This window comes from Thunnus albacares, chromosome 18 (assembly GCF_914725855.1).
Source record: "Thunnus albacares chromosome 18, fThuAlb1.1, whole genome shotgun sequence".
In the NCBI taxonomy this organism is placed as follows: Eukaryota; Metazoa; Chordata; class Actinopteri; order Scombriformes; family Scombridae; genus Thunnus; species Thunnus albacares.
The window spans coordinates 13,287,741-13,295,576 of record NC_058123.1 but is presented as its reverse complement, the minus strand read 5'-3'; the positions used below and the strand labels follow the sequence as shown (position 1 = coordinate 13,295,576).

General features: G+C 35.3%; 1 long non-coding RNA gene across 1 annotated transcript; it reads left to right on the top strand.

Annotated features, from left to right (window-relative positions):
• Positions 1-1,347: 1,347 nt before the first annotated feature.
• Positions 1,348-2,954, top strand: LOC122967920. Its single transcript, XR_006398713.1, has 3 exons — positions 1,348-1,472; positions 1,564-1,643; positions 2,639-2,954. It is a non-coding gene; the product is annotated as an uncharacterized LOC122967920 (long non-coding RNA).
• The last annotated feature ends 4,882 nt before the right edge of the window (positions 2,955-7,836 follow it).

Genomic DNA, 7,836 nt, shown 5'->3' with positions numbered 1-7,836 from the left:
ACTAATAATAATAATAATAATAATAATAATAATAATAACAATAATAATAATAATAATAATAAAAATAAAAATAATAGCTATAATTATCATTACTATTATGATACAATATGATGAAAAGAACATTCTTTATATGGCAGTTCTACACATTTCACTGTACCCCAACATATACTTTAAAATTACAGTGAAAGTCCTCAAAGGAAGCTGAATAGAATTCCCTAAAAGCTCATTTTTAATGTATTAATTCAATATTCAAAGAGCATATGTGACAGCACCCAAAGGTCGGATGTTCATTTCAAATTCTTGCTCAAAGTTCTATGTAAAAAAGATAACTTTTTGACTTGATTTTCACACCACTATATATCCATTGCAGTCACAGACAGCTTTGCAAGTCACTAGCTCTCCAATCGTCCACTTGCAGTCAAGTGTTTGAAGCATCCACCGACAAACCTGGCAGGACCAGCATTGCATAGAACTCAATGAGGCTAAATGGATAAATGGTGCCATTACAGAGTCATTAGCCAAGAGGTGGTGGTGACACGTGACAAGTTACCTTTGCAATAGTAGGCATAAAATACTCCAGGGATCATTGAATTAGTTACATTTAATAATTCCATTGGTCATAGATTTTAATTTGAAACGTCTGTTCAACTTTGTTCATCGGGATATTTTGACATTTACTGTCACTGAGAGAAATAAGTTTGTAGACTCTTTTGCTGCAAATCTTACATTTGATAACTCTAATCCTGTTTTGCAAATATTCCCTAAAAGTGAGTAACAGCACAATGCCAAATAATAACAGAACTATTCAACCCTTGAATCTTGTCAAAAAACAAAGTCACTGTCAGTGTGTCGACAATACAATAAACCAATACATGACAAAAGTTAATTTTCAGTGAGATTTCTGGAAACTGTATGTCAGTCAAGGCTTCACCAAGCACACTACAGCAAAAAAAAATCTTCATGTGGATTTTTTTGGTATAAGTTATTCCATGTGTTACTGCTGCTAGAGCAGATGGACTGGGGGATGTGTGTGATGGGCATACTCCTCATGAATGCAGGAGTGAACCATCAATACCACTGTTGCACTGGGTATACATGTCTGATGAAATGTGCAGTACTGTGTGTGTCTGTATGTGTGTGTGTGTGGTTGGGTGATGGCAAGCGAGTGTTGGTAGGATGCATATTTTAAACTTCCCTGTCTCCAGAGGGGAAATGCTGGTGAGGAACTGTTGGCAAAGTAAAAAAGAAAAAAGGAGATTAAAAGTAGAGGCAGACAGACTGGGAAGAAAGAACAATTGGCAAGAAAGGAAAGTCTATAAATTATTTGAAAAGAAAATCATAATCATGCTTAAATCAAAACATCACACCACCAAACACCTTCTGAAAGGATGACCACAGATTATGAGCTCACAGTCTTCAGTTTTGATTGTTTGCACTGTGATTGTTTGACCACTGGTGATGACAGAGAACTGGTGAGCAAACAGACTTCTTTGGCATTTGGCATTATAGGTATTAGAGATAAAATGAGGTGTTATGTCCTTCTGATTCTAAATCACCTTTCAGACAGATAAATTCATGGACTGTGTGGCCCGGGCAGATCTGACAGGAGGGCAGTTTTTTATCGATGTATGAAGGTCTTATTGGTGAGTTTAAATGAATACTTAAATCAAACTCTTGATGTCTGACTGAAACTAAGTTTTTTTTAGTTTGTTTATTTCACTACAGCATACAGATTACATGTTCTGTGAATTCTTCCAAGGCAGACTTACAAGAGGTTTTCCACTTCTTCCCACTTTGCCGACATTCTGCCAACATGGCTATTAGCTTGTCAGTTCTAGCATATCGAACAGCTTAAAAACTCACCTGCTAATGTCAACATTAGTCAGCTTACATGCTAAAAATGAACACAATATCAATTAAGAATGTGTTTTTCCCAAACCTCTCAATGTACTTTTAGTCACACAGTACAAATTAAATCATTTTTTGAAGGTCTTACCAAGAAATTCTTACCAATAAGAGTCGTTCTGATTCTTACACCTCATCAGCTCAAAGCCTACTGCGAAAAGAATACTAAAAACCTTATTCATGTGCATTAACTTCCTTAATGACTTCATGTAAGGAGAATTAAGGAGCCATATGCTAACACGCATGCCATTCAGCATCCAATTAGGTTAACATGTGTTCCTTAATGTCAAATGTTTCCAAAGTTTGTAACTCACATAGATATCTACTACTGTCAAGTAAAAATATACTTTTATACTGTGCAGATTTGACTCCATTATCCACATAACTACAATAATTGTGCTATATTCAACACCAGCAGAGACACAATATCCTTACAGGAGCTAAATTTATCCGGACTGTAATGATCTCACATCCACCTCCTTGTTGGAAGCCATGGGTTGAATCTTTCTCCCAGCTACCCAGAAGAATGTTAGCGCTTGCTAGATTGACAACCTACTAATGGCTGATCTCTAAGGCTTAGGCCACAGAGATGTTTCTACCCGGTGTTAGTACACGCTGTTGCGGAAGCCTGTCACACTGTACCCAGACCTCTCCCTGCCAGGGCTATGAAGGAGAAGACAGATGTCCAAATAGCCAGCAGGTCCATCAGTCATGAGAATTTTTTCTCTTGCAGGGCGAGGGAGTCAAGTGGGAGAAACACAGATGAATGAAGATGACACCATTCCAGCCTCTCTGCTACTCTAATGAAAAACAAACTCATTTTCAGAAAGTTTTCTGGGTAATGAGACAGTCAGCCAGCCATATCGAAACACAGAGACCACAACTTTTCACAGTATTACCTTACTTTTGAGGCCAACACATCAACTTGCAATTTCAAGCCAAAAGACAATTATTGAGTAGTGTTTGAAAAATGCATATTTAATCGCAAAAATGTTTTAGAATAAGATTGTGGCATGTTTCAGTGTATTTGTTGACAAATGCTTTAAACATAAATAAACACAGGACATTTAAAATCCATGTTCTTATTTTAATTAAAGGACTGAAATGAAAAATGAATAAAGAACTTAAAGTTTTGATTGCTAATACAAGGAGGAGGAGAGAGAGAGGTACATGAAGTAGCACACCCTATAACTCAACCCTGATTACCAAGTGATGACACTTTAGGTGGGGCATAGTGTTCCTTGTTACAGGGCCAGAGTTAGCCTGTAGAATTGTCAAGGAGAGCATAGTTTGTAGTCAACACACACTATCACTTTACTTGTGCACATGTGATGTTTATAATTGTCTTCTCTTCTTACTGTAACTATTTCTTTGTGTGCCATGACTGAGGAGAAACGCTATTTTTGTCACTTTGAGAGTCTGTGAATATTTCAATGCATATGGTATATGCTGATTTATCTAAGTGCAATGACAATGAACTTGAAAGTGCTTGAGCAAAACACTACTCAACTTACACTCATTGTCCGTTTCATTAGGTACACCTGTGCCATCTAATGTAATCCAATACAACTGCTCTGCCATAAATTCTACATTTACAAAGTTTATACATTTTCAGTTTTTGCTGACATTGTCAGAAAGGTGATAATTCTACTTTATGTTTATTATTATTATCGTTCCCAATATTTTGTCCACTCCATTAACAGACATGAAGGGGGCAAAATATATGGAACAGTTTTCAATATAATGCACTCCAGTACACCACCACCACCCACTGCAACCTCAATAATAAACATAAAGTAGAATTATCACCTTGCTGACAATTTCAACAAAAACTGAAAATGTATAAACTTTGTAAATGTAAAGTTTATGGCAGAGCTGCTGTATTGGATTGCATTAGATTGCACAGGTGAACCTAATGAAGTGGCAGGTGAGTGTATGTTTTAATTCAATGTGAGTTTATTTTATCTTCACGCAGCCACTTTGAATCGGAATTTTTGTAACCCTTTATGGGCAGAAATATGTGTTACTGGAGGCTGAATTTGAATCATTTATATTTGAATTTGAATAGTTCTTCCTCAGTGACCAAATGTGTGTCTCAGTGAACTGACATTGGAATGCAATAACTGAATTTGAACTGCGAGAACTGAATTTGAATTGTGAGAACTGAATGTGGAAGTATATAGACGGTTGAATTTTCAGTGAGGATCAAATATATTTTCAGAGCAAATTAATTCAACATCATTACATTCAGTTTCAAGTTTATTGGAATTAATTTCCAAACTAATAAATTCCATTTCAAATTATGCCATTCAGATTCAGTTTTTCATAAAGCAATTGTTGAAGTTAAACAATACAAATTCAAATTATGTAATCCAATTACATTTTTTAATGCAATTATTCAAGTTGAGCAATTCAAATTTACATACAAATAATTCAAATTCACTTTCTAGTGACACATATTTCTGCCAATAACCCTTCCTTTTACAGTCTCCCAATTACTAAGTATTTACCCAGTAAATATATAGTCAATTATAGTATATTATTGGGTAATTACTGGTAAATAATAGTATATTATTGGGTATTACTAGTATCACTGGTAATAAGTAGGTAATACAGAGAAAATGCAGCTGAAACTACTAAATACTAGCTACTAAGAAAAACCTCTACTGTTGCCCATCACCTCAACTGAGTACCTTGTAGTTGTGACCATTTTAGGTTGGTAATATAATTGCGCACTTGCTAGGAAATTAGGCAACCAGTTATTAGAAATACCTCCTCTATTACCCATCAATTCAAGTTACAATTGTAGTTATCCAAGATTTATGTTGGTAACAGCCCGAGTTAAATTATGTACTATCTTGAAATTAAGATAGTACTTTCCAATAAATTACTTTTTTCTTATATAGTTATTGTTTATGGCTACACCCATTTATAAAGGGTTTATTAGATTTACCTTGTACTTACCTGGTAACAACCTCCACAGGAACAGTTCTCCTCTAGTGTCATGATGCATCTTCCTAAATACTGGGTATGTTCTCGGAAATGTTTTCACAATTTACTCAGTAAGTAAGCTGAAACTGTACTGTGAAAGGAAGCCTTGTTTGTTTCCATGGTATTAACAAGTTCTTATCATATCCTTTTAAATACATTATTCCATTGTCCACGCTGTTAACAGGAACTTGTACCATATAATTATGTTCTACAACATTACTAAGTAAAACAGGACAATTTACTCAGTAAGTAAACTGAAACTGTACTGTAAAAGGAAACCGTGTTTGTTTCCATGGTATTACCAGGCTTTTAGCATATAATTTATAATGGATTATTCCCTTTTCCATGCAATCAACACAGTTTTGTCCCATGTATGTTCTGCAACATCACTAAGTAAGACATTACAATTTACAGAGTAAATAAAGTGAAACTGTACTGTAAGAGACAGTAATGTTTAATCTCATGTCCTTATCATCAAAACATCCTCTCATCAAAATGGATGGTTTCCTTTCCCATGCAATATAGACAATCATGTACCATATGTTCCCTAATGTTACTAACTAAAACATGACATTTTATTGAATAAGTTCGTTGAAATAGAACTGTCAAAGTCAGTAATGCTTAATGACATGGTAGTTACATTGTACTAAAAAAGTGTGTTTTTGAAGTAAGGATCATATAATAAACATGATAAAACCATGTAAATTACAGAGACTATATAACTCTAACAACTCAGGAGAATTTATTTAATGTCTGGTAGCAGTTCACTGTATGAAATGCTGGAATGGAGCATAGCTATCCTTATGAATTTAAAAGAAACTTACAATTCCATTAAAATTAAATGGATAGGTATCAATGCAAAATAAATTGAACCTTGGTTTGGTAACAAATCAGAATCTTCAAATAAATGGCTTAATAAATTAACAATTACAGGTTCAACCTTTAATGTACTGTGTTGCCCTTAAACTTAAGGAGTTCTTTCTGATTCCATGGACTAGTACAACCAAAATGGTCTTCAGCTGAAGAAAAAAAACAGAAAGTGTAGTCTTTTAGTAGGAATCCAAAGGGGTCCTTTAATTGTCTTTAACTGGGAAATGAAATCCCGAAAGTTATCCAGGAGGTAGCAGCAGCCGTCAGTTCCTCTCCAGTAGCCACAGGGAACAAGCAGTCCCTTCTCATCCGAAGTCCACCTCAAAGCTAACAGGAGAATATCACATAAGCAGGTGATTTGAGGCTAGTGAGTGCAGAGAGTGAGCAACTGGCTCTCACAGGCTTACTCTGCCACAGCTACAACCATCTGAGCCCTTTTTAGCTCAATAATAAACAGTTCTGTGCTCTAGGTTTAATACGCAATACAAACTATAACTCACTGTATATTAAATGCAAAACACTCATTACTCCCCAAAATAAGGAGTAAAATTATGCCATCTTAAGCAACATATTCCTTTGTCATGTAGCTTATTTTGTTATTCTTCTCATTTTGGTATCTTATCACCTTTTCCCATTCAGATCTCTCTTTTTTTGAGTTGTTACTTTATCACAGTAACAGTCAGTTCTTTTCAATCTGGTGTGGTCTTAGCAGGTGGGCGTCAGTTTTCTTTTCATTATTTCTGCCAACAAGTGAAAAAACCTTGTACATGACCCCAGCTGGACAGTGCAAGTTGAAGCCCATTTTGTAAACACAATTTTTATCATTAGTGGTTCAAAATTTTCAGTAGGGAAGCAATGCATGCATCTTGCTTTACAGAGTATTCTAACAATGGCCGAGAGCAATGCTAACTTGTGTTAAATGTACAAGTTCTCTGGCTAAATACCAGCATCAGGCACAATTTCAGCACAGCCTGCAACATTGTGTTTGTGTGTAAACTGTGGTCTAAATCAATATCAACTGCAGCAGGGTCTCCCTTTTCTGTCCGCAGAGCTTTTCTGTTGTTGGGAGGTGTGTGGGGGTGTTTGTACTTATAGGGGCAGTGCATAAGGGCTCCAGTGGATTCTCTAAATGAAGAACTCAAAGTGGGGACTGGTATTAGCAGTTGGGTAAAGTGCAGTGCATAGTTTGCAAACGAAAAAACGATACATAATGAAATGCTATCCTTACGAAAGACACTGAGATAACGTTAGTTAAACAAAGCACACTGTAGCACTAGCAAGCACACACAAGATTTGCAGGCTTTGTCTCTGAGTTTTATATTCCCTGATTAGCCAATAAAACATTTAGAAGGAACTGTCTGGCACAGCCTACACCAGCACAATCTAGGCCCGCTGGTCAAGGTGTCACTTTCACATATTCAATTTAAATCAACTCGTGTTCATGTTTAAAATGTAGTACAAAGAGTTCTTATATAATTGGCAATAAAGCTTATTTAAAAAATGTATGTCTCTTATCTTTTAATTAAACTCAAGAGTCAGACTTTTAAAATGCTGTAATGCCAAAATATCTTTTTTTTTTTCTTTTTTTTTTAAATGTAAAGGTAAATACGCAATTTACATATCCTTTCCTGGAGAGATCTTTTGCCTTGAAAACATTAAGTACATTATGCTGCGGATGTTGGTAGCACTTTCTTAAGCCGAGAAAAGGCAATCTCAGACTATTGATTTCAAATACATGCAGCTTTTATAGCTGAAAGATGGAAAAAACTGTCAACCTGAATGAGAACTAATGTTAAAGATACGTAGAAACTGTTTTTCCTACACAATATCAAACTGTAAATCAGAGACTACAGATGGAAATTAGCTTTTAGATATATATGGTACAATAAATACAATAAATATCAAAGAGGAATATGGTTTTAGTTAAGTACAATCACTCAATATTACTGGAAGTTATAGGAAGTTACATGAAGTCTTTGTACAGTAGAGGTTTCCAAAGGACACAATGATGTTGTGACTAAACTGATTAAAACCTGCTGTGACAAGATCACAGATGTCAGCTGTTTTTTG